The sequence below is a fragment of the Dendrobates tinctorius genome, unplaced genomic scaffold (assembly GCF_039654945.1).
Source record: "Dendrobates tinctorius isolate UK_male_01 unplaced genomic scaffold, ASM3965494v1 ptg000008l, whole genome shotgun sequence".
NCBI classification, from domain to species: Eukaryota; Metazoa; Chordata; class Amphibia; order Anura; family Dendrobatidae; genus Dendrobates; species Dendrobates tinctorius.
In genome coordinates, this window is record NW_027361676.1 from 33,712,143 (window position 1) to 33,725,000 (window position 12,858).

Below are 12,858 nucleotides of genomic sequence, written 5' to 3' on the forward strand. Positions count from 1 at the left end.
AGGAGAGGTAGGAGAGAGAAAAAGGAGGAGGAGAAGGAGGAGAAGGGATAGGAGGAGAGATAGGCGGAGGTGAAGAAGATAGAGGAGGGAGAGATGGTGAGGGAGGACGAGGTATAGGAGGAGAAATAGATGAGAGAGGGGAGGAGGTTGTGAAAATAGCGGAGATAGAGAGAGGAGTGAGGAGAGAGAAGATGGGGGGGCGGACTGCTCCCCCCCTGCCGTCACAGAAGGCATTCTTCGACCTGTGGTCCTCCTCAGACGGCACAGATTACTATGAAAACACTTTTTCCTACACGTAAAACAAAAAAAACAATCCTGTCTTGTTCACACTATCTGCTATCATCTTCTGCGCTGTTAAATGCTCTGTCACTTTAAGAAATGCAGACTGCAATTGAGCTCAACTAGCTACTTCCCTTTTTTCCTTTCAATACATTATGCCATGCTAGAGCATACGGAGCTGCCCGTAGAAACCGACATGCTTAACTTTCTGAATAACACCTACTGTGTCTGTTCCAAAAACTTAAAAAAAAAAGTGATTAAACCTTTTAACGCCTTGCAACCCCTTTTAACCTGCTTAAAAGGGAACAAAAAGAAAACAAGAATATGGAAAATCAAAAATTGGCAAGATAACACAGGAATTACCAAAGCAGGTAAAAATTCAAAATTCTTTTTTTAACACAAAACTGGAAGAAAGAAGTGAAAACTAAAACTTAAAAAAAACTGATAAAATATGTCACAAAAACGTGGAAGAAAAACTCGGAAGAAAAATTAAAAGAGATAAAAAAAGGAAAAGTTTTTATTTTTATTTTTTTTTCCTTAAAAAGATTTTTAAAGGATGAAACCCACCCAAAAATTGATAAAATCAAAAAGTATATAGTATATAAAACATTAAACCAACAATAAAAGGGTTAATGTAGAATGTAGGCACCCAACTTCCTCTTTTTTCTACCTGTGTCTTTCAGTGACATGAAGAGGAAAAAAAAAAACAAACATTGATATGCTCAAAAAGACCCAGCTTTCCAGAAAATTCTCATACTGCAGTAACAAAAGCCTCTACCAAAAATGCAAAATAAAAGATAAAATAGGGAAGAACAGAGTCCAAAATATAATCTGCTTCAGATCTTTGTGGAAACCTGCAATAAATTCACATATAGACGTCCGGGGAGAGAGATCGAAAGCCCTTCTGTGACACGTCAAACAGTTGCTGACAACCGGTAACTGCCAATCACCCATGGCGCTTTGGTTAGCACCGGGATGTATCACCCTCCGTCTGCTGGGAGACGGGAGCCGTGATGTCCCATTAGATTATCACCCCTCCGTGTGCACCCGAGAACCGTGATAATCTCTCCAGTGATCAGTCTGTGATATCCCCCCAGTCTGCCGCATCCGCGTGTGTGCAGGGACTGTGGCAGCCGAGGGATTCACCTGTGATGCCTCCCTTAAGCTGACACCTCCATGTATGTGTGCGGGGACCGTGACAGCCGTGGGGTGGGATTCACCTGTGATACCTCCTTGAAGCTGACACCTCCGTGTGTGTGTGCGGGGACCGTGACAGCTTTTTCAGAGGAAACCACCTGTGATATCCCGTCTAAGTCAAAACCTCCGCATGGTGCGGGGACGTGATCTGACTTAGTCAGTGAGACTCAGTCTTGTTATCGGTGTCTCAGCAGCTACAAATCAAGTCACAGTCTCCACCAACTCTCTCACCCGAATCTCAGACACACAGGATCACAGTAGACACTTAGCTTATCCCAGGGTTTGGATTTTCTCGTGGACTTTTCAACACTACCTGGGTTTGGTGACCACACTGACCGGCTAGAGTTGCTGACCCAGACTGAGCACAGGGAACATTCAGGTAAGATAACTAGATTTTCTTACCTTACTTATGGAGTTGCGCAAATCTCCGTTCCCATGAGCCAAGACCTTGGCCGGCACCTCTGTCCTCTCCGGTCAGCAGGATCCCCGTGCGTTTTCGTCCACGGCCTCGCTGGGCGCCACTTGTTGTGGATTTATTTTTGATTTGGGTAGATTTACCCCTTTGCATACTGTGACCTGTCCTAATTAGACAGAGTCTTATTGAGCGCTCAAAGAAGGAAAGACGCCAGACTTGGTTGGCAGCAATACCTCCCAGCAAAACTCTGGAAGTTTATTGAATATACTTGGTTTTATCAATTGTACAGAAAAGGAGTGGCTACTCATTAACATAAAGGCTTTACTTCTTAGCTAATTGGTCAGTTTAAATGCATGAACATATGTGGGTGTCCGACCTGGGGTTATTTAGACACCACGTGATTTACTGTCCGGAGTCTTGCACTTGTCAGCAAGTCTCCAATATCGGCCGGACTAACCTGGCCTAAGTTCCTCATTCCCTATGTCTGCTAGATATTTCTCAAATCACAAGACAGTGAGATGACTGGGTAGCAGGTTATTTCCACCAACTAGTTATAAGGTTCAAACTGTGAATATGTATCTGTGTGCAGTATATATGAGTATATAGCAGTATATAGCCTATATAAGAGTACATGAGTATATAGCCTATAGCAGGCAAGTGAGATCTATATGAAATACATATACATATATATTTCCATAACAATACCTTCCTTCTGTAAAAGTTCCTCATATTCTCTAGACTTAGTTGTAACTCTATTCACTTCCGAGATCAACAGTCCTCTCAGATAAGCTTTAGACGCATCCCATAATCTTTCCCTGGGGGCTGTACCCTCATTAATAGCAAAAAATTATTTTAGCAAGTCAGGGATCCTAGCATCTGCTTTAATAATAGGTAACCAGAATGCGTTAAACGAGGATGGTGCCCATTCCCCTCTCCCGCCATTTTCCCAATTAAATGTCGCCATAACAGGGGAGTGATCTGACAAGGCCCTAGGTTGATACTTGTTTGTATAATTATTACTAGGCAAGTTGTATTTGAGAGGATTCTTTTTATTATTGAACAACAACTATGTTCTCAATCAACTGAAAAGACTCATAAATATCAAAGCTTAATAATTTTGTAAGTTGGAGTGGGTTTTTTTTAGATTTGGCTATCTTAGGAGGATATCTGTTTGTGCAGGTAACAATTACTGTACAGAATTATTAGGCAACTTAATAAAAACCAAATATATACCCATCTCACTTGTTTATTTTCACCAGGTAAACCAATATAACAACACAAAATGTAGAAATACACATTTCTGACATTCAAAACCCAAAAAAAGGGACCAACAGAGCCACCTTTCTTTACGATGACACTCAAAAGTCTTCCATCCATACATTCTGTCAGTTGCTTGATCTGTTTACGATCAACATTGCGTGCAGCAGCCACCACAGCCTCCCTGACACTGTTCCCAGAGGTGTAATGCTTTGACTACCTGTAGCTCTCACATTTTATGAGGGACCACAGGTTCTCTATGGGGTTCAGATCAGGTGAACAAGGGGGCCATGTCATTATTTTTCCTTCTTTTAGACCTTTACTGGGCAGCCACGCTGTGGAGTATTTGGATGCACGTGATGGAGCATTGGCCTGCATGAAATCATGTTTTCTCTTGAATTATACCGACTTCTTCTTGTACCACTAGTTGAAGAAGGTGTCTTCCAGAAACTGCAAGTAGGTCTGGGAGTTGAGCTTCACTCCATCCTCAACCTGAAAAGGTCACACAAGTTCATCTTTGATGATACCAGCCCATACCAGTACCCCACCTCCACCTTGCTGGCGTCTGAGTCAGAGTGGAGCTCTCTGGCCTTTACTGATCCAGCTTCGGGCCCATCCATCTGGCCCATCAAGAATCACTCTCATTTCATCAGTCCATAAAACCTTACAAAAATCTGTCTTAACATATTTCTTGGCCCAGGCTTGACGTTTTATCTTGTTTCTTGTTCAAAAATGGTCGTCTTCCAGCCTTCCTTACCTTGGCCATGTCCCTGAGTATGGCACACCTTGTGCTTTTTGATACTCCAGCAACGTTGTGGCTCTGAAATATGGCAAAACTGTTGTCAAATGGCATCTTGGCAGCTTCACGCTTGATTTTCATCAATTCATGGGTAGTTATTTTGAGCCTTTTTTTATCAACACGCTTCTTGCGACCCTGTTGGCTATTTGCCATGAAACACTTGATTGTTCAGTGATCAGTCACGCTTCAAATGTTTGGCAATTTCAAGACTGCTGCATCCCTCTGCAAGACATCTCGCAATTTTTGACTTTTCAGAGTTCGTCAAATCTCTCTTCTGACCCATTTTGCCAAAGTAAAGGAAGTTACCTAATAATTAAGCACACCTTATATAGGGTGTTGATGTCATTAGACCACACCCCTCCTCATTACAAAGATGCAAATCACCTGATTTACATAATTTGCAGTTGGCTTTCAAGCCTATACAGCTTGGAGTAGGACAACATATATGAAAAGGATGATGTGATCAAAATACTCATTTGCCTTAGAATTCTGCACACAGTGTATATGCCTATCATACACTGAAGCATCATCCATGGGGTCCATCATATACTTCATCATCATATGGGGCCCATTATATATGGAGCATAATATAGGCCCATCATACAATGGAGCATCATCCATGGGGCCCATCATATACAGGAGCATCCCTATGAGGCCCATCATATACTAGAGCATCATATGGGGCACATTATATATGGAGCATTTTCTAGGCTCATCATACAATGGAGCATCATCCATGGGGCCCATAATATCCTGGAGCATCATATGGGGTTCATTATTAATGGGGCATCATATAGGGTATGGAGCATTATATGGAGCACATATGGGGCCTATTCTGTATGGAGCATTATATGGAGCACATTCTGTATGGAGCAATATATGGGGCCCATCATATACTGTATGGAGCTTTATATGCGACTCATTATACTGTATGGAGCAATATGTGGGGCTCATTCTACAATATGGGAACCATCCTGTACTGTATGGCACATTATATGGGGACCATCATATACTGTGGCATTATGCGGAGCTCATGATATACTGTATGGAACATTATATGGGACCAATTATTCTGTCTGGAGCAATATATGGGGCTCATTATTCTGTATGGCGCTCTATGTGGTGGCCATAATACTGTATGGAGGAATATACTGTTTTTGAGCTATTGTAGAATTTAAAATAGATGTCAGTCATGTAATGTAAGAAGTGAAGTATTTGTCATTGCACTATACCAATATTTCTCTGCCGTATCGGAGCATCATGAATTGTGGTATGTGTTAAAGGGGCCCACTAACACTCTTTCGCCCGGGGCAAACAAAAACCTGGAGCTAGCCCTACCCCCCCACAACTTTAGCCAAATAACCCCCAGTTTTCAGTACGTAACTATTATTATAAAGTAAATTAAGGTTGACAAGCTTAAGTAATAAGAATTGATGTCGTTGGCATTGAAATGGGCACTGTAGGTATGTTTACTGTCCTCCACTCCCTGACGACTTTGGTTCCCCATTGACTTGCATTGAGTTTCATGTTGCAGTCGAATGTCCGATTTTCACGATAGTCAGACGATTTTGTTCAACTCGACTTTTGAGAAAGTCGGGTATCATGAAACCCGACTCGACCCTAAAAAGGCAAAGTCGCTCATCTCTACTGCTAACTTCTTTGGTCCCTATCTAAACAGCCTGAGGAGTGTGCAAAAAGAAAAGCACTATGGCACACACCCTAAAGCTGAATGATTAACCAGCTAGGGGACATTGGTCATATTATAATGGTAATATCAAAAATAACCTATGCCTAATTAAATAAACACGCATATGGATAATAAGGTGCAGGAGGAAGTGCAGCATACAAGTCATACAAGGCTCGATGCAAGGAGAGGTTTGTCTGTGCCAAAGTGCCTTTCTTTTTGCACACTCCCCTTTCTCTATATGTTCCTCTTCTCTTCAAATGAAGTGTTATTTTTGAGGGACACTGCTAACTTCTTTGGGCGATATCTAAACAGCCTGGGGACTGCTGAAGTGCGGGCGGGAGTGTAATCCGCGGTATCCGTATGGTGAGCATTCACTCCCATAAGCTACGGTCATACCTACTGCAGTGTGAGGCTAATTTATCTCCCTGATATTGTCCCTTTTCTATCGTTTTGCTACTTTGTAGTTGAATAGCACTTTTACACTATTTTCCATTTCTTAAGGGTCTATTTTAGATAGTATGTCAATAAAAATTTATTTTAAAGGGGTTTTCACTGTGAACTACAGTAAAACTTCCTTCTGTTCTGTATCAAATTGTTTTTTAATAACAAATATTAAAATAATAGTGAATTATTACACCTAATAATTCTCTCTGTAAGTGTATAAGATATAATCATAGTTAAACATATTACTAAGGCCCCAACAAAGACATAGATTGCTATGACATGACCAGGATTTGTGCTTGTATTCTGAACATGTTCATCTTTTCCGACAGGCACCAAAATGTTGGGTGTTATCTATGGCTCCATTAAGATTTTGGAAGCCTGCTATAAAGAGTGATTACTAATGATGAGCGCAAGTGCTCGTTACTTGAATTTGCCTAGAGGGCTCGGGTATGCACCAAGTATCACTGGTGCTTGAGTGAAATGTTTGAGCCCCCACAGCCCCATGTTTTGTAGTTAGACAGCCACAAAACATGCAAGAATTGCTCGTGTGTGTCAGGTAATCCCTGCATGTTGTGCTGCTGTATAAGAATTGTGAAACTTACGGCCATGGGGACTTGAACATGTCACTCGAGCACTCGCGATACTCAGTGCATACCCGTGCCCCCTAGGCAAACTGGAGTAACAAGCACTTGCACTCATCCCTAGTGACTACATAGAGTGCCCAAAGGTCTATCACAAGAAGCTGTTAGTTCTCTATGTGCTACAATAGAAGGTCTCTGCACACAGCGTGTCCTTATTCATGTTCATTAAAACTGTTGTAGTTTACATTTCCAAGATTCATGGAACTGTGAGTGAACAGCAGTTTTTGATAATATCTTGTTGGCAGCCTCTATGAATGAGAAATTAGTCATTATCCTGCATTTTCATTAGGCACACTTCATAGAGAACCTAGATTATTCTGCAGCTTAAACAATATGATAAATAGATATTTAAAAAACAAGAGTTCACAGCTGACAATCAGTAAAATAAGAATTGCAAAAAGCCTATATTATTGTCAACATGGAAAATGAACTTGAGCCAGACCAACAATTTTATGTAGATATCGCATTGTATTCTAGATTCTGTTTGTAATCAACTGCGATATTTGTTTGCAGTGTATGTAGTATTATTATATATCTATGGTTGAAGGAAAAATACAAGGAACTAAAATCTTCAAATATTTTATTATTATTTAGAAATTGAAATTACAGTGTGAAACAAGATCATGATTATCTTCACACAGTTTTCAGGGTCAACCATTAATTGTTGGGGTATCACCTACCTGGACACAGACAGTAAATGGCTACATTACATACAGTATGTGCACTGCCCCCTCTTTTCCATTGCTTTACCTGGTTGTCTGGAAACCGGATGAATTCACCAAGGGTAAATTCTGTAGTGTATGGACTGTGGGAAAAGAAGAGGTTAATTTATTGCCCAAAGGAGATATTTTAATCATGCTGTGATCTATGGATTCATCCAGCAGCAGTTACAGACAGAGCTACAGGCTACATGGTCATGACCGGCTAATATTGAAAACTGCATCTTCTTCTGGCAGTTGCATCTGAGTTAGCACTAAACAATAGTTAGTTGTTAGTCATTCTTATCATCTAAAGACAGTAATTTATAAACTTGCTAGAACTGTTAGGTTTTATTTATTTAGTTGGTTCTGGTGGCAGGAAGGATAATTCTAGAGTAGCCTCAAAACAGCATATTTGTCCACTATCCTTTCAAGGTTGTTATGATTTTCCCGTGGAATCAAGTATCCAGCTGGCAGATGACTACTGTCGGCCCATGTTTGCAATTATCTGCCAGCTCTTAAAACTGTTCCAATATTAGGTAGCTGCTCTGTCTATCTGACAAATGTGAACATTTTTTTCTTCTACATATTTTTTCAAATGAAAAATTGATGCTTACACTCATGACTCCACTTTTAATGCTGAAAATAAATCTTTGGCGACAACATACTGTCAAACATTGTTTAAAGGAAACATGTTGTGTCCAAAACAGCTATTTACCTGCAGATATAGGGTTAAACTTCAAGTAAATAGCATTAAAATCTTACCAGGCTGCCTTATTAAAGCAAAAGCTATGGTGAGAAAATGAAGTTGTATAAATTCTCACTTTCAGTTATAGAGGTGGTGCAGGGAGTGGTTACAATCACCAATGACTATACCATGAGCACGGCTGTAATCACTCCGTGGCAGTTATAGAATCATAGAATCATAGAATCGTAGAGTTGGAAGGGACCTCCTGGGCCATCTGGTCCAACCCCCTGCTCAAAGCAGGATTCGCTAAATCATCCCAGTCAGATGTCTGTCCAACCTCTGTTTGAAGACTTCCATTGAAGGAGAACTCACCACTTCTCGTGGCAGCCTGTTCCACTCATTGATCACTCTAACTGTCAAAAAGTTTTTTCTAATATCTAATCTGTGTCTCCTCCCATTCTGTTTCATCCCATTGCTTCTAGTCTTAACTTGTGCAAATGAGAATAAAGTTGATCCTTCTACAATGTGACAGCCCTTTAGATATGTGTAGACAGCTATTAAGTCTCCTCTCAGTCTTCTCTTTTGCAAACTAAACATTCCCAAATCCTGCAACCTTTCCTCATAAGACAGGGATTGCAGACCGGTCACCATTCTGGTCGCTCTTTTCTGAACTTGCTCCAGTTTGTTGATGTCTTTTTTAAAATGTGGTGCCCAAAACTGGACACAGTATTCCAGCCTGCTCCACACTTAAGGTCCAGTTACACATAGCGATGCTCCAGCGATCCCAACAACGATACGACCTGGTAAGGATCGCTGGTATGTTGCTACATGGTCGCTAGTAAGCTGTCAAACAGGCAGATCTACTCAATGACGCAGCAACGATACGGCGATCCGTATAATGACCTTGGCGGTCGTTGGGATCTTGTCACACAGCAGCTTTTCTGATGACTCATGCTTGCATCCCTGAGTTCTGAGTCGCCAACGAGGTCGGTCGTCGGCGTAAAACACAGCGATGCATGCTGGACAGCGGGAAATCAGCGATCAAAAAGTGGCCTAGGACATTCCAGCACGATCAGCAATATCGCAGCGGGGACCGGTCGCCGCTATGCGTCACACGTAGCAAGATCGCTGGCGAGGTTGCTGTTGTGTCACAAAACCTGTGACGTCTCAGCGATCTCGCTAACGATCTTGCTATGTGTGAAGTACCCCTTACACTCTTCAGAGAGGCTGTAAATCACAATGCAGGAGAGTAATTACAGCTGTGCTCACAGTATAGTGAATAGAGACTGTTAAAGTTCCCTGCATCATCCCTATGACTGAAAGCAAGCAGCTACAAGGAGAATATAAGATCATTTTCTCCCAGTAGCTTCTGCTCCAGTAATGCAAATCACAATGTCGGGGAGTAATTACAGCCATGCTCACAGTATAGTGAATAGAGACTCTTAAAGCTTCCTATATCATCCCTATGACTGAAAGCAAGCAGCTACATATGTGGTCAAAATTGTTGGTACCCTTCGTTTAATGACAGAAAAACCCACAATAGTCACAAAAATAACTTGAATCTAACAAAAGTAATAATAAATCAAAAATCTATGAAAATGAACAAATGAAAGTCAGACATTGCTTTTCAACCATGCATCCACTGAATTTTTAAAAAATGAAACTCATGAAGTAAGCCAGGATAGAAATGATGGTACCCCTGCAAATAATGTGACAATAGGGGCATGTTAAATAAAGGTGTGTCCACTAATTAGCATCACAGGTGTCTACAATCTTGGAATCAGTGAGTGGGCCTGTATAGAGGGCTACAGATACTCACTGTGCTGTTTGGTGACAGGGTGTGTATTACACTCAACATGGACCAGAGAAAGTGAAAGAAAGAGTTGTCTCTGTAGATTAGAAAGAAAATTATAGACAAACATGTTAAAGGTAAAAGTTATAAGACCATCTCCAAGCAGCTTGATGTTCCTGTGACTACAGTTGCACATATTATTCAGAAATTTAAGCTCCTTGGGACTGTAGCCAACCTCCCCGGACGTGGCCACAGAAGGAAAATTGATGACTAATCAAACAGACAGAAAACGAATGGTAACAAAAGAGCCCAGAAAAACTTCTAAACAGATTAAAGATGAACTTCAAGCTCAATGAACATCAGTGTCAGATCGCACCATCCGTTGTTGTATGAGCCAAAGTGGACTTCATGGGAGACATCCAAGGAGGACACAATTGTTGAAAAAAATCATAAAGAAGCCAGACTGGAATTTGCAAAACTACATGTTGACAAGACACAAAGCTTCTGGGAGAATGTCCTATGGGCAGATGAGGCAAAAATGGAACTTTTTGGCAAGGCACATCAATTCTGTGTTCACAGATGGAAAAATGAAGCATATCAAGAAAACATCACTGTCCCTACTGTGAAACATGAAGGAGGCTCTGTTATGTTCTGGGGTTGCTTTGCTACATCTGGCACAGGGTGTCTAGAGTCTGTGCAGGTTACAATTAAATCTCAAGACTATAAAGGGATTCTAGAGAGAAATGTGCTGCCCAGTGTCAGAAAGCTTGGTCTCAGTCGCAGGTCATGGGTCTTGCAACAGGATAATGACCCAAAACACACAGCTAAAAACACCCAAGAATGGCTAAGAGGAAAGCATTGGACTATTCTGAAGTGGCCGTTTATGAGCCCTGACCTAAATCCTATTGAGCATCTTTGGAAAGAGCTGAAACTTGCCATCTGGAAATGGCAACCTTCAAAGACGGGACAACTGGAGCAGTTTGCTCTTGAGGAGTGGGCAAAAATGCCTGTCGAGAGGTGCAGAAATCTCATTGACAGTTGCATGATTGTTTGTTTGCAGTGATTGCCACAACAAAATATTAAGTTAAGGGTACAATCATTTCTGTCCAGGCCTATTTCATTAGTTTTATGTATTTTTTTAAATTCTGTGAAGCATGGTTGAAAAGCAATTATGACTTTCGTTTGTTCAGTTTCATAGATTTTTGATTTATTATAACTTTTGTCAGATTCAAGTTATTTCTGTGACCATTGTGGGTTTTTCTGTCATTAAATGAGGGGTATCAACAATTTTGACCATGTGTCTACAAGGAGAATATAAGATGATTTTCTCCCAGTAGCTGCTGCTCCAGTAAGGCAGCCAGGTAGGATTTTAATGCAATTTATTCAAAAATTTACCCTATATGTGCAGGTAAACAATGTTTTTGGACATGAGACATTTCCTTGATTACAGTAATTCAAGAACGAATGAAGAAAATAAAATTAATGGAATTATTTTAACAGTCTTGTATCAGTAGATCAGGTTACATGAACACGTGCAGGTGTAGTGCCTGGGCATATGGACCTGGACGCAGTGTCCGCTGCTAGCCCCAGACGCGGATACAAAACTGTTAAAGCGTCTCAGGCATTAACCTCTTAGGCATAAACTCTTACAGGCATAAAGCCCCTAGAGACTTAAGCTCCATTGCCTGTTCCAATTTCTTCTGGATTCACCAGAGCACTACATGTGTTATAGACAGTTGGTCATTGCAGTAACCTCCAAAATCACTGCCTTGTAATAGGATCTTATATAATTCTCCACTTTTAACTTCATCATCTGCAGCAGTCGGCAGACTGACGAAGGCCAATTGTAGGCCGAAACGTCCTTTGTGACTGCCACAATAAAAACTTATTTTCAAAAAGGATCATTCAGTTGAGTGCCAAGTTACTTTATTATTCACTTGGGTCTGGGTAACCTACTTGTGCACCTTGTAGTAGTGCCACACTATACTTTACACTACAAAAAGAATATGGCAGCTGGGGTGACGTGCACGGCAAGAACTGTTCATAACAGGATCCTAGAGGCAGGGTTCAAGTCATGTAAAGGTAGATAAAAGCCATTCATCCATGAGAAGGATAGGAGAGCCATGCTGAAGCTTGCCAAAGATCATAAGGATAGGACCATAGAGGACTGGAGTAAGGTAATCTTCTATGATGAGTCTAATTTTCAACTTTGCCCAACACCTGGTCCTTTATTGGTTAGAGGGAGACCTGGAAAGTCATACAAGCCACAGTGTCTTGCACCCACTGTGAAATTTGGTGGAGGATTCATGATGATCTGGGGATGCTTCAGCAAGGCTGGAATTGGGAAGGTTAATCTTTGTGAAGGATGTATGAATCAAGAATCATGGAATCGTAGAGTTGGAAGGGACCTCCTGGGCCATCTAGTCCAACCCCCTGCTCAAAGCAGGATTCTCTAAAGCATCCAAGACAGATGTCAGTCCAGCTTCTGTTTGAAGACTTCTACTGAAGGAGAGCTCACCACCTCTCATGGCAGCCTGTTGCACTCATTGATCACTCTAACTGTCAAAAAGTTTTTTTCTAATATCTAATCTTTGTCTCCTCCCATTCAGTTTCATCCCATTGCTTCTAGTCTTTCCTTGTGCAAATGAGAATAAAGATGATCCTTCTACAAAGTGACAGTCCTTGAGATATTTGTAGACAGCTATTAAGTCTCCTCTCAGTCTTCTCTTCTGCAAGCTAAACATTCCCAAATCCTGCAACCTTTCCTCATAAGACAGGGTTTGCAGACCGGTCACCATTCTGGTCGCTCTTTTCTGAACTTGCTCCAGTTTGTTGATGTCTTTTTTAAAATGTGGCGCCCAAAACTGGGCACAGTATTCCAGATGAGGTCTGACTAAAGAGTAGAGGGCAATAATGAGTTCACGTGATGCTAGACTGTATGCTTCTGTTAATACATACTAG

The 12,858-nt window shown here is 41.2% G+C and overlaps 1 protein-coding gene across 2 annotated transcripts in view; it reads left to right on the forward strand.

Annotated features, from left to right (window-relative positions):
• Positions 1–12,858, forward strand: part of NPY5R (neuropeptide Y receptor Y5) — a 179,454-nt gene that overhangs the window by 145,453 nt on the left and 21,143 nt on the right. The gene's annotated exons all lie outside the window — the stretch shown is intronic.